Consider the following 24,988-nt stretch of genomic DNA (forward strand, 5'->3'; position numbering starts at 1 on the left):
GGATTACGAAAAGTTCAATCGGAACTGCCAGCATCCCTGGAGCTACTGACGACATTAACAGACGAACACTTATTCTGTACTACTAAATGGCCAATGTTACCAGTACGCGGACGGGTACCCTGCTGAGAATTCATACCACAATACCATTAACATGTAAGGATTGTAAATCTGAATGTTATGCCTTGCATACGTATCCAGTGAAGTGGGAAATTTTGCAGAAATTCGTACAATTAACCGTATGGGAAATACTGTTAGTGGCACATAACAGACAAGCTCATGCGTTCCTCACTACACAAGACTTGCTGCGTTGTCGAACAGGTCCAGTTACCATCTGCCCCGTGAAATTGTTACACACTGTTCCCAAATTTTGTGAGTATTCTCTATTCCACTCTCAAGAACCAGTCGCAGTGTGCCCTAAGGAAATGATAGCAGGCATGGTGCAGTTTTTTCAGCAAGTGGGTCCACATTGGGTATTTTCAGTAAAGGAAAACACAGTCGTTATTTGCGTTTGTTACGAGCAGGTTACGCAAGGGAGTACGCAAAGAATAGAATTGCAGGGGCAGGGACTGTTAATTAACCGCACACAGTGTGACATATGAGGGCCAACGTTCCATTTACGAGCCGTGATTACTGGAGCTACAATCATGAACATAACACGCACATTGATCTATGTACCCGACCAACAGGTGCAATTCGTCATGAAAGAAAATCTCACTCTTTTGAATAGCACATTAGACCCAACTTTGCTCGCCTCTTTGGACCAGATGCTAGTAGCTCAGGATGGACGTATAACTATGGAACATCTTTTTCAACGAGTGCATGAGCATAACTACTTACTAGTTATTGGATCATCAATCACTGACACCTGTATTTTCATCTTTGTCATAGGATTAGTGTACTATCGGCTCAAGAGGAAGGTAACCCAAATCCCGCCCCTTCCAACCTTTAACCTCAGGGTCCAGACAAAATCACTGAACAGTTGTGAGGCACTGCAGCAGAACACTGAGTAATGGTTATGGACAAAGATTAGACTGAGGATAGAAGTGACTGAACACAGTGTAAATAGTGAATCAATCTCATTTTGTGGTGTTTGTGAAGTGAACTGTAGTTGTTTTGACTTTTTGGTTTAATTCAGGGACGAATTCTTTTCGTACGAGGGAGGAGTTGTAGAGGACAAGGGGTTATTTTTAGGAAATACGGTGCGAAATTGTGATTTAGTGTGTTTTAGTGCGCGATGCGCCAGCCTCACGGCAAACGGTGGACGAAGGCTGACCGGTGCGTTATGCAGGTGACACAGTTTTGCAACGAGCATTGGTATGTGTGTATGAGTGCGGCAGCCATCAGTACGCAGCATTTGCAGAATTACGCAGGTGCATGCCATGTGTGGCGCGGTTGCGTTAGCCAACTCATCGAGAACCTTCTAATAAACACGTCGCCACATAACCGGCGGATTCAGTGGCAGTCTGCACTTTTTAAGGGCTTCGGAGTTGGGTGTCGGTATTTGGTTCGACCGACTGGGCGTTCGGTCGCTGTCACATCGTCGTCATCAGTGACGCTGTCTCCGAGGACCGGTTGGCAGGGGGTGTTGCCCGCTGCAGCATTGGCGACTCCCAGCGTCGTCACGAGCCACCATGTCTGCGAGCTGGGTCGGGCCTCGTGCTGCTAACCTCCTACCGCCTGCACAGCCGCTGACCGAGTGTGGTGTCACGTTCCCCGGACTGCATGCATCAGCTCCTCTCCACCACGACACGAGCAGTGGGGCTGAGCTAGTAGAAAATGTGTTGGAAGAACAACAATAAAGAGGAAGAGTGCTAAAAACAGCCACCTTCTTCTACCCAGCCACACCCTTCAACCCCGACCACGTCACCTGCTCCGGTCATCCCGTTACAGTGCATTATATCCCTCAACAGTTAGCCAGTACTCAAGCAGAGCAGTGGTATCATACATCTAACATAGATCTCCACATAGTTTACAAGTAAATTATTAGAACTATAGTCAGACAAAACATTGATTATAATTTTTCCGTAGTCATGTTTTTCTGGAAGGCATGAGCAGACTGGATTTTTGGGTCACTCTTGAGGAACTTTAAATGTGTATCTCTAATGCAATGTAAACCATCCAAAAATCTGGCTTGTGTTCTGGATCCCTCATGTGCAAAGTATCAGGAAAAATAATATTTCTATCATAAAACAAGAAAAAACTGCTAAAATTACGATGAAAGTCTTGGAATTAGGCAGAATGCCTAACAATAATATTAATTGCTAGCCTACATCATAGAGATGAATGTAGACAAACAGTGTGTGGTCATTACAATCCAGACGATTAGGAGAGTTCTAACCTATTTTTTGTGTGAATTAATTTGAGTCTATTACTGCCACTTGTGGTGCCATAATGAAGAAAACTTATTTTTGCTATCATTTAGTATCTTACCAGCTAATCTATAACTTCCACACATGTTTATAGCGCTCATGGACGGGTTTTCTCCTTCCACAGGTTAGTGGTAATCTAAGAGGAATGTGACCACGATGTGGTTATCAGCTTCAAGGTTTGTTATTCACTCATCAGACGTATTTTTTCGTATTTTCAATATTTTCCCCCTTTTTCACATATTTTAAATATTGTCCCTGTTGTTACATTTTTTCCATATTCCATGTACAAAGTTTTTATGCTCTTATTGCTTATGCTACTAGGTTTCTTTAGCATCCAACAGTGATTCACATCCCTTGCCAAGCCAGACAGGTTCTACAAATTGTCTGCAACATCACTTCCTCCTCTTCTCCCAAACTGTCAACCCAAATAACAATAGAACTTCTTTCAACACACAACGCTAACTGCCAACGCCAACCATTATAAACACTAAAACACACACATGAACTGTGAACAACATTCCAACTTTCCTGACAGTCTTCCTCTTACATATGAAAGATGTAGTTTGATGTTAGATAGTCACACATCTCCATTTTGTCAAAAATTCCTGTAAAAGTTATGGCATGTGTTATACTTATAACACAGAAAACCCCATTTACTTTCACTACGTAATATTTTATTGGCACACGATAAATCAAAACACAAAGAAATAGTTTTCGACAATCACGGTAACAGTCATGACGAATGTCTCACACCAACTAGTCAACAACCAAAACAACCAAAGTAAGTAAAGCGAAGTACAAAAAAACAAAGATATTAATATTTTCTGGCAGTTCTGCCACAGAACCCCCCCCCCCCCCTGAGGAGCGCGGAGCGCATAGGAGGAGTGATGAGGAGTAAGTGGTGAAGGGAAGGTAAACATTTAAGGCATGACGTAATCTTGGAGTCTGAGAGGTGGCCGTACAGTGCGACCAGCACAGGTGATGGCAATAGGGGTAGGAGGATTCGGGGAAGATGAAGGAGAAGGGGGGGGGTTACTCTTATAAATAAAACATTATTGGAGTCTACATAGGCTGAAATGTCATTTTGTGAAGTACCAGGAGCCACATTGAAGCACTGTAGTAGCTTAATGTCTTTCTGATCAGATGGCACAGAATTGTTTTGAATTTCAAATAAAAAAAGAAAAGTGTCCACAAGTTGTATTTTTATAGAGTCCACATCATACTCACTCAAGTTCACTTGAAACACTAGTTCATTACTGCTGGGACTCGGAGGCGTGAAGTACAGAAGAGGGGGGCCTTGACTTGCAGAGAGTGTTTGATTAGCTTGTGGAGAAGGGTTAGGACAGGCCTCAGAAGTTTCTTGCAAAACAGGTTCATTATCGTGTATGTCGGTGTCATTAAGGATCCGTGCTGGTTTCAATTGCTCAATGGACACGACAGATGGTTTGTTCTTAAAGAGAATCATATAAGTATTTTCAGAGCATGACAGGACCCGGTATGGGCTAGTGTAGGGTGGAGCGAGGGGTGGACGCACGGCGTCTTCTCTAAGCATCACGTAGTTACAAGAACTGAGGTGTGGGTGAATGAAAACCAGAGGGGTAACATGCGATCGAGGTTGCGGAAAACGTAACTTGGTGATATGCTGTTGAACCTGTCGTACCAACTCGGGAAGTTGATCCTCGGGAAGTAGAGGAGGATTGTCAAGAAAATTCACCGGAAGTGCGAGGTTTTCTCTGTATACCATCTCAGCAACTGACGCTTTAAGGTCTTCTTTGAAAACCGTCCTCAACCCTAAAAGGACCCAGGGGAGTGCCTAAGTCCAAGAGGAAGAATGAGAGCGACCTTCAGGCCGTTAGATTGCGGGTGATAGGCTGTAGTTCTGAATTTGTTGATACCACACAGTTGACAGAGGCGATTAAACAGATTAGAGTCAAATTGTCTCCCCTCGTCAGTAGGTAAGTGAAGTAGGGCAACCAAAACGAGAAAGCCAATGGTGGACAAAAGCGTTAGCTACAGTGTCGGCCGTAATGTCAGCGATGGGGATAGCCTCGGCCCAACATGTGGTACGATCTATCATGGTCAGTAAGTAATGGAAATTGTTAGATATTGGTAACGGACCGACAATGTCCAAGTGGACATGACGGAATCTACCTGAGGGCACAGTAAATTTGCCTAATGGGGGCTTAGTATGTTTGTGTATTTTGGCTCTCTGACAAGGTATGCATGCTCTCGCACACCGATTACAATCTCTTTTTACATTAGGCCAAACGTATCTCTCTGTAATGAGGCGCGTAGTCGTGCGAATGATCAGGTGAGCGACATTGTGGATTGTGTCGAAAACGTCTTTCCTAAGAGCTTTAGGGACTATAGGACGAGGATGACCTGTTTTAATGTCACAATACAAAGAAAAGAGCAATCATCATTAGGGAAGGGAATTAGAGCAATTTGTAAGGAAGTATCAGAGCCAGAGAGAAGGTGCTGTATCTCTGGGTCGGATATCTGGAGCTCGTGTAAGCAGTGATGATCAGTAGCTGTCTTCAAGGAGGACAAGCATGACAGGTAGTCTGCTGCAACATTGTCATTACCCCTGATATATTGAAAGTCTGAAACATATTGTAATACTAAATCCATATGGCGGAACCTTCTGGGTAGTACATCTAATGCTGGTTTGCGGAGAGCCTCGACAAGGGGCTTATGATCTGTGTAAACTGTCACAAGTCGGGCTTCAATATCTGTACAAAAGTACTTTACGGCCTCATAAATGGCGTAAAGTTCAGGATCAAATGCGGACCACTTTCTTTGCGTTTCGGTGAGCTTTTTTGAAAAGAAATGCAGGGGTGTAGTACCTGTTGGTAGGGTCTGTGGCAAAACTGCGCCAATGGCATTATCGCTAGCGTCTGTGGTTATTGCCAGGGAGGCGTCAGGGTGAGGGTGAGACAGGGTAATAGCGTTCACTAAGGCGTACTTAAGCGAGTCGAAGGCTCGCTGCGTGGTCTGATCCCATTCTATGTGTCTGTCGCCTGTGGTATTCTTTCCCTTTAAGGCCTCAGTGAGAGGGGCTTGAAGAGATGCCGCATGTGGAATGTGGAGTCTAAAAAAATTTACCATTCTGAGGTATCTACGTAACTCTTTATAGGTTTGAGGGAGGGGAAGGTCAAGTATTTGTTGTACTCTATCTGAGGTGGGACGAATGCCCTCATTATTGACCAAATGTCCCAGGAAAATAACCTCTGGCTTCTCCAGTTGGGATTTTTCATGATTAATCTCAACTCCGTGTCATGCCAATTTATCAAAAACCTGTTGGAGGTGTTGTTTGTGTTCCTCTGCAGTTGTGGAGAAAATAATAATGTCGTCTAGGTAGGCATAGCAAAAATTAAGGCCACGTAGAATGGTGTCAATGAATCTTTGCCAGGTCTGAGCGGCATTCTTCAATCCATAAGGCATAAACAAATATTCATAGAGTCCAAATGGGGTGATGATAGCGGTTTTGGGGATATCTTCTGGGTGCATCGGAATCTAATGGTATGCCTTTTTGCAGTCTAACACAGAGAAAAAGTTGGCACCGAACATGGATTGTGAAACGTCGTGGAGGTGTGGGACAGGGTAGTTATCAAGTATTGTTCTGGCGTTCAAACGCCTATAGTCTCCACAGAGTCGAAAGGAATTGTCCTTTTTGGGAACAACATGTATTGGGGAAGACCACGCACTGTCCGAGGGGTGGACTATACCCAAGCGTAAAAGTTCATTAATACATTCTTTGGCAGCGGTAAATTTTTTTGCATTGAGGCGACGGGGGCGAGAACGGACAGGCGGTCCCTCAGTTGTGTTAAGCCGGTGACAGACGCCCGTAGTAATGACCTTGATTTTGTGAATAGGTGTGGCCAAAATACATGGAGGGATGCAGGAAGGAGCGACGTTATCGTCGGTGCGCAGTAAGTATGAAAGGGAACTAACCTGAAACACGTTATCATTGAACGGTAGTTCAGTGAAAGCTGCAGTGTTGTCCGCGTAGCTGCGCTGTGCAACAGCCGGCGGGGTTCCATTGACTATGGTGTCACTGCACGAAGGAATCGTTGTGCGCGCATGCGCGGCGTCGCCTGTAACAGCGGTCGCCTCTGTGTTTTGATGAGAGGCGGACGGTGAAGCGCAGGGTGGGGGGTTGCTGGGCGGTTTGCCGTCTTCACTGTCCGGGTCGTGGTAGGCGCTGCTGTGGCTGCGTATAAACAGCGGTGTGGTATGCAGGTCCCATGTAGTTTCGTGCGTATTATTACTTTTAATCTTGATCTCCTCTCTAAACCCGCACAATTCATCAGTCAGGACATCACAACGTTGAAGTAGCCTTGCATTGTCTTCGGACAGTTGGTCGATTTCGAGGCGTTGCGCAACGAAGTTCACTACGGCAGCTTTGACCTCCACAGATAGAATAGAAACTGCCTCTTTGTCTTGTTGACAGGACGTATTCAAGCTGCATTCTGTCGGCGTGGATGGGGAAAATCTCGCCGAAAATTATTGTTTAAACCCAATGAGCAGAGGGCAGGTGTAATTAAGTCCAAAGAGAAGTTATGAGCAGCTAAGAAGTCCAATCCTAATACTGGCTCGTTGATTTCTACTACCGAAAATGTCCATTCATAATTATGTGTATCATCGAAGTAAATGCGAAGTTGCGTTACACCATAAACCTTTAATGAGGAATTGTTGGCTGCTCTGATTTGGTGGGGCGAATGCTTGATTGTAGAAGTCACCATTGAACGTGGAATGACGCTCACATCGGCACCAGTCTCCACTAAAAACCATTTCTGAGAAGCTATATCCTGGATATACAAACGTCCGAGAGAATAATTCAGAAGTACCAGTCTGTGATCTGTTAGGCGACTTGACGTCACAGTGCGGACCGGTGCGCCCATAGAGGCCCGCCGTGCATGTTTGGGCGCATTGCACAAGGTGAGCAGCAATTCCTGACTGTATTACCGTAAACGGAGTGATACCAGCAGAGAGGATAAACTTGCTGATCCTGTGTTGTTACCAAGTGAAGGACGTCACTTGAAGCTGTGGTATGGGATGGTGAAGGACGGTGTGGAATCTGGTGCTCAGCCAGTGTACTCTGTTGTTTCGCAAAGATCGGCCTCTGCCATGCGGGGGAGGCGTAATATCGAGGGGGACATATGTGGATAACTTTCTTCTGTTGATTATCTTATATGCGGCGTCGGCCAGCAATTATTTCGCTTGTAGAGGTTCCTGGTCGTGTGATAGGAGCTGCAGTTGGATAGCTTGCGGTAGTTTTGCAACCCAGAAAGGAAGGCATAGTTTTGCTATCGAAGACTGCTCTGATACGTCGCCACAGTTGTGAAGGAGTCGAGTCTTTGAGATGTACATCTCGCAGTACGTATAAAACAGACTCTTGCGTAGTCCTAGCTAGACGTTCGCAGATCTGTTGTTTTGCCAGTGCGTGACGATTTGCGGGGGCCGCCGACAGCACTAAGTCCTGTACCCACTCAGCGTGGTCCTCTAGGGCATTAATAAGCGCAATAAATTTAGCACTGTCTGAATCAATGTTTAGGGCGGTGAATATAGTCTCTGCCAAAATAAACCACATATGCGGATTGTCCATCGTGAACCTTGGTAATTTAGGAATTTTATCACTCTTGTGTCGTGGATGTAACAGATTTAACAGCACAGTGGATGGGAGTGGCGGAGTGTTTATGAAGCTGTCACTCACGGCAGCTGGTTTAAACACGGCTGGCGCGGCAGGCGCAGCCGGGGCTGTGGAAACAATCGGGGCGGGATGACTGTCCAACCAGTAATTGTTGTCACTGAAATTTGTACCCATCTGTTTTTGTAGTGGGAATGTGTCGAAAACCGATTTATCAGCAATATACGGGGAGCTCCAAGTGATCTGTGGGCTCGAAAAGTCTGTGAGGTTCATAGTGTTGGGGCACTGTTGCACACTACATGTCACAGGAGGTTATAAATACGACGCACTGTGAGTCACAAATTTAGGCACAGCACTCATGATTGGTTTGTTATAGATGAACGTAGAAAAAGATTTCATAGCAGGTGACATCACTGACAATGTTGAATGAGTCCACAATGGCATTGTTGATGACGGAGAAAACTCCATGGTGTTCTACTTATCTTCCAATTTTATCCCAGTTGTTGGTGGCGTTGTGCGTAGGAAACCGTGGAAAGGCAGTGTAGAGGCACCATTAGTATCATGTTGTAGTCCGAAAGGAGCGGAAGGTGAGCAATGTGGAGATGTCGAAGTAAAAGGCCACATTGTCGAATCGGACGTATGTTGCACGTCAGGGATCACCAGTATGGCTAGTGTTATACTTATAACACAGAAAACACCATTTACTTTCACTATGTAATATTTTATTGGCACACGATTAATCAAAACACAAAGAAATAGTTTTCGACAATCACGGTAACAGTCATGACGAATGTCTCACACCACTAGTCAACAGCCAAAGTAAGTAAAACGAAGTACAAAAAAGCAAAGATATTAATATTATCTGGCAGTTCTTTTTTTCTAACTGTGTGACTCATCTCCTCTACATCCAGTGCAAAGTTTGGTTTCCCAATTTGTATCCATATTTTTATATATTTCACCATTTTCCTCCATGTTTTCATATTTCCCTATGTGTAAATGTACAAGTATATTTATGCTCTTATTGCTTAACCTACAAGTTTCTTTAGTATCCAGCAGTGATTTGGATCCCACTACCAAACCAGAGGGAATCTACAAATTGTCTGCAATATTCTGTGTTCCTCTTCTTCCAAAAGTCAACCTAGGGGGAAAAACCCTTTACAACACACAATGCTAATGGCGAAAGTTCTAGGACAGGGTTCGTATATGAATCCACCTGCTTTAAATGAATCAGTCCAGTGGATGTAACCATGTTAGGTCCAGACTATTGTTTGGTGTAGATCCATCCATATCAGATCTGGAATATTGTTCCAGATGGATCCACCAGCATTATGCCTGGGATATTGTCTGGGGTGAATTCACCAGTGACAAGTCATGTATAATGTCTGGAGGTGGATCAACCCGCTTTACATCCAGGGTATCATATGAGGTGAATCCATCAATGTTAAATTCAGGGGGAAGGGTTTTAGGGGGCACCCGGATAAAACTGTCATACAGCATAGTTTAATTGGGCTGTGTGTATTTACAATAAGAGAAAGTCAGTTATTGAACATTATTATTATTTCCATACGTTACATATGATCTTCTTGGACATTTAGAGTATACTGAAGCTTTGGCAGCTGCAGCTGAAAAGTACTCTGAACATTATTACCATCTTACATCCTTAGAGTTGGCTTTGACAGCCGTAGCTAAACTGTGTTCTGTGTTATCAACATACAAGAAAATACAAAGCAATGTCATTACTGTAAGTGGTCATGGAGTGATATTTCGTAAGAATCAGTAAGCTTTAAGTTGTGTTTGAGATAGCTGAAGTCACAACTCTACCACAATACAAGTGTATTTCAGCATAGATAAGTGATGGTTTTGGCCATTAGCACAATGTTAGGATGGAGGATTTTTTTCTGGTTTGATATTTTGAAGAAGAGGGACAAGTGGTCTTTCAGACACATTGTAGATTCTCTTCGACTTGGTGGAGGGATCCAAATCACTGATAGATGCTAAAGAAACTTGGTAGGATCGACAATTACAGCAAATTTAGAATGTGAAAAAATGTAAATATGTGGACAATATATAAGATACAAAAATACAATATGTAAAATACAAAGAAAATATGGTTGATGAGTGAATTACAAACTTTGACGCTGATAACCATATTGTTATCACTTTCTTGTTAGGTACTATCAATCTGTGAAGGGATAAAATGCATCCATAAGAGCTATAAAGATGTGTGGAACTTGTAGGTCAGTTGGTAACATGATGCATCAGTGGTCATCAAACCGTGGCCTGCAGGCTGCATGTAGCCTGAATCAAGTGTTTGTTCTGCCCGCAGTTCTTGACCATACTTTATAATATGCTTCTAACAACTAACAGCAGAATCCACACATAAACATTACAAGCTCCTTAAGAGTGTATTTTTCTTACTCAGTAACAAACAAAAATCCTTACAGGGACAGTAATGTTTTAAGATGTGCTCAATTATAATTAACTGTGAATTTGGCTGTCAGCTAAATAAAGTTTACTACTTATATCAGGGGCAGAGTAGCATGTACAGTGTGTAAGCGTTTAGATGGCAGACCTCTCCCTAGTCCTGAATTGGTAGAAGTCGGTAAACGTCAGGAGGCTTCGGTAGGCACGCAGTTTCGACTGCTGCCAACATTGTGTAGGTGACCGTGTTGTACAAGGTAGCCATTATCGTCTGCTTCGTTATTGTTTTGCGCCATACTATTCTGCATGTTTTTATTGTGCAGTTGTGCCAAACATTATCAAAATGAGTCAAGAGGCAGTAGCTGGCCCATCTCAGGAGTCGCCAACAACCCCTACCGGTAGGCCTACGGTTAGAAGGAAACCAGTATTACGTAGCGATGCTCGCAAAATTATTGGATGAATGGTTTCTGAGCGCATAGTAGACAAACATACATACATTCATTTTTATATACATAGATTTTAATGTACATGACGATTTCAGTTTTGTTTACGAACAACATTCAAAGCGAGTTTTACTTCCAAGCCTTTTGTCTGCTTTTGTGTATGCATGACGCGCAATTTGTAGTGCCAGCACTGCAGCTGGTAGGCGTGCTTTGTCCCCCCCCCCCCCTCCCTCCCCCCAAGGCTCCACTCCCCTTGCCAGCCAATGCTTGCTCCCTCCTCTCCCCACACTCACCTCACAACTCTGCCGTCTTACAGTTAACACACTGTAACATGGCCACCGCAGGATTAACAGATGTGACAGGGGAAATATTTTATTGTTTCTCTTCCAATGCTGAGAATTGACAAGCATGCTTAGCTAGCATGGATCATGTCAAGTGAAAGTAACATGTACTCGTATTTGTGCATTATAGAGATGGTCATCTTCAAATGTGATATATGTCAATGGCACATAATATGAAATAAAATTCAGGCAGTAGTAATACAATGCAATGAGTAAAAGAAAAATTATGTTAAAATCAATTGTGATCATCTTTTATATTGCAGTTCCTGTTATTAAATAAAGTAACATACTAATTTATGTAGGTTACAAATTAATACTAAGATCAGTAGGAGGTGTGGTAAGGTGGCCAGAATGGGAAAAGTGACAACTCCATATTGTTTGCCCTCAACAGCGCTACTGATTGCTGAGAAGGGGCACACTAGTTCTAATATACATCACCATTGTTGTCAGTGAGACTGACAGTGGAAGCTTGTTACATTACTATTTAGTAAAAACGTCTTTGCTTTTGAGTTGCCTTATGTAATATAAGCCATTTACATTATTCTTGTTACCTCACTCATATGAAGAGTAGTTATTTTTTTCAATATCAGTGTTTAAATAATGACTTTGACCTGTAAATCTAGTTCCTTGTTACATTACTGGCCATTAAAATTGCTACACCAAGAAGAAATGTAGATGATAAATGTGTATTGATTGGACAAATATATTATACTATAACTGACATGTGATTACATTTTCATGCAGTTTGGGTGCAAAGTGTCCTGAGAAATCAGTACCCAGAACCACCGCCTCTCGCCATAATAGCGGCCTTGATACGCCTGAGTCAAACAGAGCTTGGATGACGTGTACAGGTACAGCTGCCCATGCAGCTTCAACACGATACCACAGTTCATCATGGGTACTGACTGGCTTATTGTGACGAGCCAGTTGCTTAGCCACCATTGACCAGATGTTTTCAATTGGTAAGAGATCTGGAGAATGTGCTGGCCAGGGCAGCAGTCGAACATTTTCTGTATCCAGAATGGCCCGTACAGGACCTGCAACATGTGGTCGTGCATTATCCTGCTGAAATGTAGGGTTTCGCAAGCATTGAATGAAGGGTAGAGCCATGGGTCATAACACATCTGAAACATAATGTCCACTGTTCAAAGTGACGTCAATGCATACAAGAGGTGACCGACACGTGTAACCAATGGCACCTGATGCCATCACACCGGGTGATATGCCAGTATGGCGATGACAAATACACGCTTGCAATGTTCGTTCACTGCGATGTCACTGATCATGGATGCAACCATCATGATGCTGTAAACAGAACCTGGATTCATCCGAAAAAATGATGTTTTACCATTCATACACCCAGGATCGCCATTGAGTACACCATCACAGGTGCTCCTGTCTGTGATGCAGTGTCAAGGTAACCACAGCCATGGTCTCTGAGCTGATAGTCCATGCTGCTGCAAACATCATCGGACTGTTCGCGCAGATGGTTGTTGTCTTGCAAACATCCCCATCTGTTGAATCAGGATCGAGACATGGCTGCATGATCCATTACAGCCATGCAGATAAGATGCCTGTCATCTTGACTGCTAGTGATATGAGGCCATTGGAATCCAGCATGGCGTTCCGTGTTACCCTCCTGAACCTACTGATTCCATATTCTGCTAACAGTCATTGTATCTCGACCAATGCGAGCAGCAATCTCACAATACGATAAACCGAAATCACAATAGGCTGCAATTCAACCTTTATCAAAGTCAGAAACATTATGGTACGCATTTCTCCTCCTTACACGAGGCATCACAACAACGTTTCACCAGGCAATGCCGGTCAACTGCTGTTTGTGTATGAGAAATCGGGTGGAAACTTTTCTCATGTCAGCACGTTGTAGGTGTCGCCACCGGCGCCAGCCTTGGTGAATGCTCTGAAAAGCTAATCATTTGCATATCGCAGCATCTTCTTCCTGTCATGTCTGTAGCACGTCATCTTCATGGTGTAGCAATTTTAATGGTAGTGTATTTATTACACCTCCAGCTGCAGATAACTAATGCTGATATGGCACCTGATACAGAAAAGTGTCCACACTACTTGTCAGGAAAAGTGGCCAAGTTGTTCGCTCCTATGACTTTGTTACTTCCAAAAGTCATACATAATACATCATATAAAACTGTTTTCTAAGCCCTTTTCTATGCAAAACAGTCATATGTCATTCTATCCCTCTGCGATAATTTCGAATTAACTGTGTTACTTAAAACTGTCTCTGTTCTATTTGCCCTAATATAAAAGTTAGATAGAAAATGGTCTGCTGTAGATTCTTGGTATTCTTTCAAGTACTGGGGTATGAATATGCCAAGAAATTCTGCTCAGGAATCAGAAAAACACAACATGGGATTCTGCTGCGATGGCACTGGTCACTCACTTAGGTATAAAAAACTGATTACTAAGTAAGCCTTCACAAAAAATGCGTGTAGTTATTATATATTATTTTCCTTTTGACTTACAAATACTTGGTGTGATACCTTATGACTTGTAGATTCAAAATGTGTAAGTGGTAAGGTTCTATCTCTTAAGATTATTTATTTATGACTAGCTAACAGTTTCATTACATACTCGAACACCAACATATAAAAGACAGAGAGGAAAAACACAGTTTTACACAGCACAGATTCAACTTGTTTTACTTGCAAAAGATATAAAGCATCACAGATATGATGAACTTCGTAATTTTTATTTCAAATTTTAACACTTCCTCCTGATAAAAAAATTTAAAAAAAAACACTAAATGTCAAACGGATTTAATCTACTGCACTCCAATTCCTTCACACAGCATCTTGAATCGGATCCTTTCTAATGGCTTGGTTAGTAGATCAGCTAGTTGATATGTCCCATCAATGTGTTCTAATCCAAGATCCCCATTCAAAAATCTCTCTCTGAGATAAAAGTGGCAGACTTCAATGTGCTTTGACATTTGATAATATGTTGGATTTTTAGACAGCTTCACTGTACTTGAATCATCAACATAGAGTGTGGGAAGCTTCACATGTTTGGATGTTCCAATCAGTTGAGACAGTCATCTTTTCAGCCAGAGCAATTCCTTTGCTCCTTCACTGGCTGATATTACTTCTGCTTCCATAGTGGATGTTGCCACTGTCTTTTGTAATAGACTGGTCCATGATACAGCCCCATGGGAGAGTGTTGCGACAACACCTGTTGCTGAACGCCTTGTGTCCTTGTCACCAGCATAATCAGCATCACTGTAGACTTTCAAACAAACTGCATTGTTCTTCTATATAATTCCACAAGTCATCGTATTCTTCAGGTATCTAAAAATTCTTTTCACTCGGTTCCAATCTTCAATTGTAGAATCTTCCATGGCTCTAGCCGCTTTGTTCACTGCAAAAGCAGTATCTGAACAGGAGACTGTAGTCAAATACATGACATCCCTCCCACTTCACAATAAGGAACTTTGGCTCTGGTCTTCTTCTTGATATCACTTTCTTCACGTCCAATTGGAGTAGAAACTCCATTAGCTTCATCCATTCCAAATGTCTTCAGAATTTCCATTATATAGTCCTCTTGATTAATTGCTATTGACCCCTCTTAATTTTGCTGTATTTTCATACCTAAAATGTTGTTGAGAGATCCTCTACTTGTCTGAAACTCCAACTTCAACATTTCCATGAACTCGGCTTTATTGTTGCCCAAAACTAAACCGTCATCAACACAGATTGCAACGTATAAACAATTTTTGTTGCTCCGATGGTAGAAGAGACTGTTTTCAAATCCAACCTAGTTCATGAAGTCTACGAAACACTTGTTCCAACAATGTGGTGCCTGCTTGAGGCCATACAGACTTTTCTTCAGTAAACATACACGTCCAGCATCATCTTAAAAACCTTCAGGTTGTTCCATGTATACATCTTCTTCTAGTACACCATTGAGAAAAGCTGTTTTGATGTCACACTGGTTGAGTTTCATTTTCTGTGCAGCAGCTACTGCCAACAGGGTTCAAATCGTATCATAGTGAGCAACAGGGCTGAATGTTTCTTCATAGTCAATTCCCCGCCTTTGTACATGTCCTTTGGCCACACGTCGATCCTTGAAACATACATTCCCATTTTCTGCAGTTTTCTTACACAGGATCCAACGATACTGCAAAGGGCCGGCCGGTGTGGCCGAGTGGTTATAGGCACTTCATTCTGTAACTGCGTGACCACTATCATCGCAGGTTCGAATCCTGCCTCGGGCATGGCTGGGTGTGATGTCCTTAGGTTAGTTAGGTTTAAGTAGTTCTAAGTTCTAGGAGACTGATGACCTCAGATGTTAAGTCCCATAGTGCTCAGAGCCGTTTTTGATTCTGAAAAACCTGTGCATCACTTGGGCACTCAACTAATACCCAAGTGTTATTTTCTTTGAGCGACTTCAATTCTTCATGAATAGCCTCCAGCCACTGAACTTTACTGCTAGACTGCAAAGCTTCAGTATAAGAGCTTGGATCCTTATCCCTGATTATAGGAGTTCCAGCCACGTGCACATAATCTCCACTGGTCATCCATTCTGGTTTTTTCTTCTCACATTTGCTTCTTCATTTCTCACTTAAACCTTTGCTTCCTCCAGAACTTGACGTGTCTAAATCTTCTTCCTCCTCACTTAATCCTCCTGTCCTTTTGTTATGACTGACATTTTCTGATTCCTTTTCCTCATCAGAAGACTCATTAGGTTCACTTTGTCTAATGGTTCCATCCTAAGCAACTTCAAATTCAGTAACATTGATCAGCAGGTTGCATACAACTTCAGCGTTAAATTTCACATCATGACTTAGCACAAGCTTCCCCTGAGATGGAATCCAGACCGTGAAGCCATCTCTGTCATTCACATATCCAACCAGATACCCATTCACAGCCTTGTCATCAAACTTTGTGCAAAAATTCTTGTTTACATGCACATAACACTCCGTTCCAAAGATTCTTAGATGATTCAGGTTTCCGACTGGTCGTCCATACCACAGTTCATATGGAGCTTTGTTTTCAATAGAGGACTTCCTAATGTGATTCAAAAGGTATGCAGCAGTATTGCATGCTTCTGCCCATAGTTCTTTTGGCAGTTTACTGGGGTTCAACATAAAACGTGCACATTCCACAATAGTTCAGTTTTCTCTTTTGGCAACACGATTTTGCTGTGGTGTGTAAGGTGGGGTGATGCAGTGCTCGATGCCTCTGTTTGCCAGCAATTTTGAGACCTTCTTGTTGTCAAATTATTTTCCTCCATCACAACTTAACTGTTTAACAATATGACCATTCGTCTTCGCTTCATTCAAGAACTGTTCCAAGACAGTGCTGAGTTCACTCTTCTGCTTCAGGAAGAAAATTTTTCGAAATTTGCTAAAGTCATCTTTAAAACATACACAGTATTGAGCTTTTCCAAGAGATTTTATAGTCATAGGTTCATTTACAACAGCACGGATTTGTTCGCCAGTAACCATGGGGCGATTCATTTGAGTCCTGAATGACAAACTATGCATTTTACCCACTGCACATCCATCACAAAATTCTTCTTTTCACGCTTCCACATCGATGTTCATCTGCTTCAAAACACTTTTCATGTGTTGTTTGTGTGGCGACCAAATCTCTCATGATAAATTTGTAGCACATCTGATGATGTCACCAAGTTCACTTGAACTGGTTGCAATTGTTAAAATACACATATGTCAAGAACATGGAGACTATGATTGACATGACCAGTCATCATTGTTTCACCAGTCACTTTGTCTTCAATGTGGACACTTTTGTCATCTTGTGCAGGAATCTTTTTGTGCAGCTGCTTTTACAGAGAACAAGTGAGCACTTGCTTCAGGTACATAAAGCACTTCTCTCGGTTCAGCATTATTCGTGGAATTACTCAACTGAATCTGAATTTTCACAGTTTCCTGTCCATGAGCCAACATGCGTATGCCTCTTTCCCCAATTAAAATCTTTTCAGGAAAGCAAATTTTGTATAAGACACAAAATATTGTTTATTTGCAATGATGTGATTTGTGGCACCACTATCGCAATACCAACTGTCGACTTCAAAACCATTATTGACTGTGGCAACAAAAACTTGCAACATTCTTTTCAGACCGATTGATGTGAATGTTTTTATCTGACTCTTTCACTGAACACTCTGCTGCCCAATGCCCTACCCACCCACATTTATGACAGGGAAATTTTCGTTTAGCATGTTCCACATTCTTTTTCGATTTTTCACTATCGTCACATTTATTGCAATGAATTTTTTTTCTTAGGACTACTGTGTACAGAAAACGCAGATGATTCAACCGTTCTTTTATCATGCAATTCAGTGGTGCACAATTATTCAGTCAGAAGTTTCACACTTTGATTTTCGGATGGAATTGTGTCCCACAAGTCTTTAAAGTTGTTCTTTGCTTAGCATGGATAAAATTCAGTCATTTAAGATTCTTTCAGACAAAACATTTTCTCTGGGCTTCTTCAGTTCATCGTTCAAGCCCACAAAAAGTTTCTGCACGTGAGTACTAATATCCTCTTTGTCATCACGTTGAACACGAAATAATGACTCTGTCAACATGTTCAGTTGTTGCGTACTGCTACTCTCGAACTGCGCACATTATTTGTGCCAAATTTCACTTGCATGAGCGCATGTTAAAACGAGTTCAGCTACTGATTTCCCTAGCGCACTTGCTAATAAACTGGCCGCTTTTGCATCATTTTTCATCCACTGGCGATGTGCTGCACTTTTTTCCACGGTCGCATCTTATCCCACTTCAGGACTCTTGTACATACCTGTGATGATGTCTTCAAGTGCATATGCTCGCAACAGCATCAATTATGCCACTTCCATTTTGTTCCATCTTCAGGTGCTTCGAGCTTGTCCACGTGTATTTTATAGTCACAAACACTGGCTGCCATTTCCGTTGAACACACACAAAAATAACGGGCAAATTCATGTTATTTGTTATAAATTCACGGGCGAGTGAAAACAAACACTTCACAGCTTTTAATGCACGGTCAGGGCCCATAACCTGTTAAGATTATTTACTTCCAACTAGCTAACAGTTTCATTACATATTCGAACACCAACATATAAAAGACAGAGAGGAAAAACATAGTTTTACACAGCACAGATTCAACTTGTCTTACATGCCAAAGCTATAAAGCATCACAGGTATGATGAACTTCGTAACTTTTATTTCCAATTTTAACACTACCAACAGCCATTGTTTGGTGAAGATTGAATTTCTCTTTGAGTGGTCACATAACCCCTCCTCCCTTGCCACCCTTCCTATGCAGCCCAAGGTGTCGCCATACAATGTCAATACTCACTCTAAAGCAGATACATTTTACAACCACTGTGATAGATCATAAAAAATTTACCTCCATTACAATACCAGAACTGGTAATAAAAGATTCAAATTAATTTATACAAAAGATAGGTCATTCCCCTCTAACAAGTTAGGTTGTAATGAATGCACGTATTTTGTCTACATTCATCTCAATGACTTACATTAGCATCTAAAGCTACTGTTTGACTATGAAAACAATCAATTATTTACAAAATTATTTAACTGGATAGATAAAAAATCTACTCTTCAAGTGGCAGCGGAACACACACACACATAAAAGATGGTTGTAATTTGTAAGCTTTTGGAGCCAGTGGCTCCTTCTTCAGGCAGAAGGGTTGAAGAGGACGGAAGAAGGGTGAAGGAAAAGGACTGGAGAGATCTATGAAAAGAATAGATTTTGATAAAGTCACCCAGAACCGGGAGGTCTGTACAGGATGACATGATGATGAGGTCCCATACTCCGAGGAGCATAGGGGACGATGTGGGAGACCTGCACCGCCATAGTAGGCAAGGTCCTAGCAGAGGTGGTTTGCCATTGCCTTCCTCTGACCTTAATGGGGATGAATGATGATGATGAAGACGGCACATCAACACCCAGCCATCTTGAGGCAGGGAAAATCCCTGACCCCACCGGGAATTGAACCCGGGACCCAATGTGTGGGAAGTGAGAACGCTACCGCTGGACCACAAGCTGCCGACATACAGAAGGAATAGTTGGGGACTGCATCAGACGAGATTTGAAAACCTGAGAGCTTAAAGGTGGAAGACAGGGTAATATGCAGGCAGAGATTACTGCTTAAACATCATGCATGGGTTAATAAGACTGAAAAGATAAGTGCATTGTACATAACAGAGGTGGGAGGGGAGTGGTCCAAAATAGACAGGAAAGACAATGAAAGATGTAGAAAACTAAAACGGAGTGAAACAAAGAGTAATTACAATGAAGAAATACTGAAACGGAAGAAATTAATGTAAATTAAGGCCAGGTGGGTGGCTAGAATCCAAGGACATGTTGTAGTGCTAGTTCCCATCTGTGGAGTTATGTGAATCTAGTGTCTGAGGGAAGAGTCCAGATAGCGCATGTGGTGGTCAAAAATGGTTCAAATGTCTCTGAGCACTATGGAACTTAACTTCTAAGGTCATCAGTCCCCTAGAACTTAGAACCACTTAAACCTAACTATCCTAAGGATATCACACGCATCCATGTCTGAGGCAGGATTCGAACCTGTGACCGTAGCGGTCGCGCGGTTTCAGACTGTAGCGCCTAGAACTGCTCAGCCACTCCGGCTGGCGCATGTGGTCCAACAGGTGCCGATGTCATGAATGTCATGTTCTAGAGCATACTCTGCAACAAGATATTGAAAGTTGCTAATATACACCCCCTGTACTTGCCCAATCATCCTAATTGAGAATATTGTGGTAGTGATGCCAATGTAGAAGGTCAAACAATGTTTACATAATAACTGGTATATGACGTGTTGTTTCACAGGTGGCTCTCCCTTTGATAGTATGTGTTTTGCCAGTCACAGGGCTGTTATAGGTGGTGGTAGGAGGGTACATAGGGCAAGTCTTGTAGCTGGGAGGCTCACAGGGGTAAGACCCATAGGGTAGGGGGATGGGTGCACAAGGAACATAGGGTCTGCCAAGAATAGTGCGGAAATTGGGAGGGCTACGGAAAGCTATTCTAGGTGTGACAGGCAAAATTTCAGTCAGAATGGATCTCATTTCAGGGCATGATTTTAGGAAGTCATGGTCCTGTCGAAGTGGCTGATTAACACATTCCAGACCATGATAATACTGAGTCACCAATTGCGTGCTCTGAAGTTGTTTTGTGGAGGGATCAGCAGTACTAGGATTGGATGTGACGACACAGGAAATCTGCTTTTTAATTAGGCTGGTGGGGTAATTATGTGCAATGGTGGTGTATTGCTGTAAAGAGTCTGCTTCTGAACAAATATGTTTGCCTCAGATGCCAAGGCTGTATCGGAGGGAATTGTTGACATGGAAAGGATGGTGACTGTCAGAATGTAAGTACTGTTGCTTGTTGGTAGTTTTAATGTGGACAGAAGTGTGTGGCAAGCCTTCGGTGAGGATGAGATCAACATCAAGGATAGTGGCATAGGGTTCAGAATAAAACCACGTGAAATTTAATTGGGAGAAAGTATTAAGAGATTCCAGGAATTTTGGCACGTCAGCCTCACTATGAGCCCATACGATAAAGATGTCATTAATGTATCTAAACCAAACAAGGGGCTCAAAATATATGGATCCCGGGAAAGGTCCCTCCAAGCAACACATAAAAAGGTTGGCTTTGGAAGGAGCCATCCTAGTTCCCATGGCTTACCCATGATCTGTTTGTATGTCTGTCCCTGAAAGGTGAAGTAGTTGTTGGTAAGTATAAAGTTGATTAAGGTGAGTAAGAAGGATGCCATAGGTTTGGAATCAGGTACGTGCTGACTGAGGAAATGTTCAGCAGCAGATAGACCATGTATGTGGGGGATGTTGGTCTAGAGGGAGGTGGCATCAATGGTGACAAGCAAGGTGTGTGGTAGGAGTGGGACAGGCATGCATTTCAGATGATCTAGGAAATTGTTGGTATCTTTGATGTAAGTGGGGAGCCTTTGTACTATAGGCAGCAGATATTGATCAAGTAAGGCAGATATATGTTCAGTGGGTGCTTTGATGCCAGCAACTATAGGACAGCCAGGATGATTGGGTTTGTGGATCTTAGGAAGGAGGTAAATGGCGGGGGTATTTGGTTTGGGTGGGGTGAGAAGTTCTATGGATTGAGGTTTTGGTCCTTGTGAGGGGCCTGAGGTTTTAAGGAGGGACTGCAGGTCAGTTTGAATTACAGGGATGGGACCTTGATGAGAGATGCTTTATGTGGAGGTGTCAGACAGCTGGTGTACACCTTCACTAACATACTCCTTTTTGTCAAGTACTACAGTGATAGATCCTTTGTCTGCTGGGAGGATAATGATGGAGTCATCAGATTTTAGGGAACGTAGAACCTGGAGTTCTGCAGAGGGCAGGTTAGGGTCATGTTGTAGGGATCTGAGGAAGGGTTGTGATGCAATGCTGGATGTGAGGAATTCTTGGAAGGGTTGTAAGGAATGATTTTGAGGTAATGGTGGTGGATAAGGTTGGGATTGTGATGTGAACTGTTCAAGGCAGGGTTCAATGCCAGGCTTACTGTGGGAAAGATTTTGAGATTGGGTTGCAAAGTGATATTTCCAGTGGATATTACATGTGGAGGAAAGTAGGTCCTTCACCAAAGCAGCATGATCAAATGCAGGTTTATGGCTGAAAGTAAGGCCCTTAAATAATACAGATAATGCAGGAGTGGAGAGTGCTTCAGATAAGAGGTTAAGGACACTGTACATTCAGGAGTGGAGAGTGCTTCAGATAAGAGGTTAAGGACACTGTACTGTTGTGACTGTTTCCTAGGATTATGGGTTATTCTTGGTCTGGGAGGCAGTGGTGAAGGCTCTTGGATGTTAAGGATGTTAGCCAAGCTTTGTTTGTTGGAGAGGAATGGTGGTTGATGCTGTGATTGTTTAGGAAGCTGTGGAGGAACAAGAAGGTAGTTTAGGAGAAGGTGGGAGAGCTTTTTGTGATGAAGTTTGGCATGTTGTTGCAGTTTGAAGTAGGATAGGCAGATCAAACCATTCAAGGAAACATGAGGGGCAGATAACTGCAGGCTTTAGTAAAGGAGGGAAGTCTGGTATAGCGGAAATTTGCCGATAAGGCATATAGATCATAGATTAGCTGGGTAAGAGCAAGAGATTGCTGTATTTGTATCTGTAAAAGAGCCTGGTGTAGGGTAAGATAGCACCCAGAAACAGGGACTTGCAATGTTAGGCCTCTTTGAGTAACTCCAAGGGGGCAAGTATGTTTCAAGAAACAGAGTGTAGGATCTTAATTTTGATAGTGCAAAGGCATGTTTTCGAAAAGTACAGACGTAATATGAGATGGGATTCATCATTGCAAGACAGGAAAATTAAAAAATAAGTTATCAAAGGCTGGAAAAGTTAGAAAAACGGAAGAAAAGCAAGGAAAAAATCGGAAAAATTCGTACAAAAATCGTTAATAAGAGGTAATGAGTGGTCGATCTGTATGATACCAAAAAAATGATAAAAGGTAAAAATTGATCAGGAAGTCATGTAAGCAGACAAAATTTTAGAAACTGGGTAGACAGAAAGCAAAAGTCATATGAGACAATGTTAACTACTTAGCTTGGCAATTAAAATGATGTAAGAGAGGGCAATAAAAGTCGATCACAGTGGTTTGCCGAAAAACAAACGCACAAAAACATGAAAGAATCTCATATAAACAAGATAAGTGGACAGTGGAGAAGGAAATAGCTGTCAAATTTGCAAATAAATCAGGGAAAGACAATCGGGAGAAGGCCATGCAGTGTAATGAACCGTAAATTGTTGTATGTAAATTCGTGAATAACAATGCGTTTGTTATGTGCAAATAAAAATGGACGTGTCTATGAGCACGGAAATCAGTATTAGAAAAGATGTAGGGGCAAAGTGTTGATCAGTCTTCATGATTCAGATAAATAGATGAATGGATTAGTACATAAGGTAGAAAACAGATGACAGTTTGAACAAGACAGACAAGAGGGGTTAAATAAGCAGGAATGATGGCCACATGGGCTAATATAACAAAAAAATTCGATTACTGACAAAATTATTTAATTGGATAGATAAAAAGTCTACCGAACCGCTAGTCAGGGGAGACTTACCATATGGGATGAAAAGGAAAGACTGATTGGTGGGGATTGCATTGGACAATATTTGAAAACCTGAGAGCTTAAAGGTGGAAGAGAGGGTAATATGCAGACAGAGATTACTGCTTAAACATTACGCATGAGCTAATAAGAGAGAAAAGCTATGTGCATGTACATAACAGAGGTGGGAGAGAAGTGATCGAAAGTAGATGGGAAAGACAATGAAAGACATAGAAAACTAAAATGGAGTGAAGCAAAGAGTAGTTACAATGAAGAAATACTGAAACAGAAGAAATTAACATGAATTAAGGCCAGGTGGGTGGCGAGAATCCAAGGACGTTTTGTAGTGCTAGTATCCACCCGCAGAGTTCTGTGAAACTGGTGTCTGGAGGAAGAGTCCAGATGGCGTGTGTGGTGCAACAGGCGCCAATGTCATGAATGTGATGTTGTAGAGCATAATCTGCAACAGGATATTGTGAGTTGCCAGTATACACCCTCTGCATATGCCCATTCATCCTAATTGATAATTTGGTGGTAGTGATGCCGATGTAAAAGGCAGAACAGTGTTTACATAATAGCTGGTATATGATATGTGTCATTTTGCAGGTGGCTCTCCCTTTGACAGTATGTGTTTTGCCAGTTACAGGGCTATTATAGGTAGCGGTAGGAGAGGGTGCATAGAGCAAGTCTTGCAGTGGGGACAGTCACAGGGGAAGGACCCATAGGCTAGACGGATGGGTGCAGAAGGAACGTAGGGTCTGACAAGAATATTGCAAAGATTGGCAGGGTGATGGAAAGCTATTCTAGGTGTGGCGGGCAAAATTTCAGACAGAATGGATCTCATTTTAGGGCATGATTTTAGGAAGTTATGGTCCTGTCGAAGTAGCTGCTTAACACATTCCAGACCAGGATAATACTGAGTCACCAATGGTGTGCCCAAAGCTGTTTTGTGGAGGGATCAGCAGTAGCAGGATTGGACGTGATGGTCTGGAAAATTTGCTTTTTAAATAGTGGGGTAATTACGTGCAGTGAAGGCTGAGGTGAGAATGGTGGTGTATTGGTGTAAAGAGTCTGCTTCTGTACAAATACGTTTGCATCGGATGCCAAGGCTGTATCACAGGGAACATTTGACATGGAATCTGGCAACACTGAACACCTTCTCCCAATTAAATTTCACATTGTCCTATTTCGAATCCCACACCGCTTCCCTTGATGTTGATCTTGTCCTCACTGAAGGCCAGCAACACAATCCCATCCACATCAAACCTACAGGACTTACATTTTGACAGTTGCCATCCTTTCCATGTTTCACAGAAGTCGGCAGGTGAGAACTAGCACTACAACATGTCCTTGCTTCTCACCACCCTCCTGGTCTTAATTTATGTTTATTTCTTCCATCTCAGTATTATTCACTGTAACTACTCTTTGCTTCACTCCATGTTAGTTTTCTACATCTTTCATTGTCTTTCCCATCTATTTTTCGCCACCCCACCTCCCATCTCTTTTATGTACAATGCTCTTATCTTTTCACTGTTATTAACTCACGCATGATGTTTAAGCAGTAATCTCTGTCTGCAGTAATCTTTAAGCTCTCAGGTTCTTTTCCTTCACCCTTCTTCTCTCACCTTTAACCCTTCTACCTGAAGAAGGAGCCACTGGCTCTGAA

Source organism: Schistocerca serialis, chromosome 1, assembly GCF_023864345.2.
Source record: "Schistocerca serialis cubense isolate TAMUIC-IGC-003099 chromosome 1, iqSchSeri2.2, whole genome shotgun sequence".
In the NCBI taxonomy this organism is placed as follows: Eukaryota; Metazoa; Arthropoda; class Insecta; order Orthoptera; family Acrididae; genus Schistocerca; species Schistocerca serialis.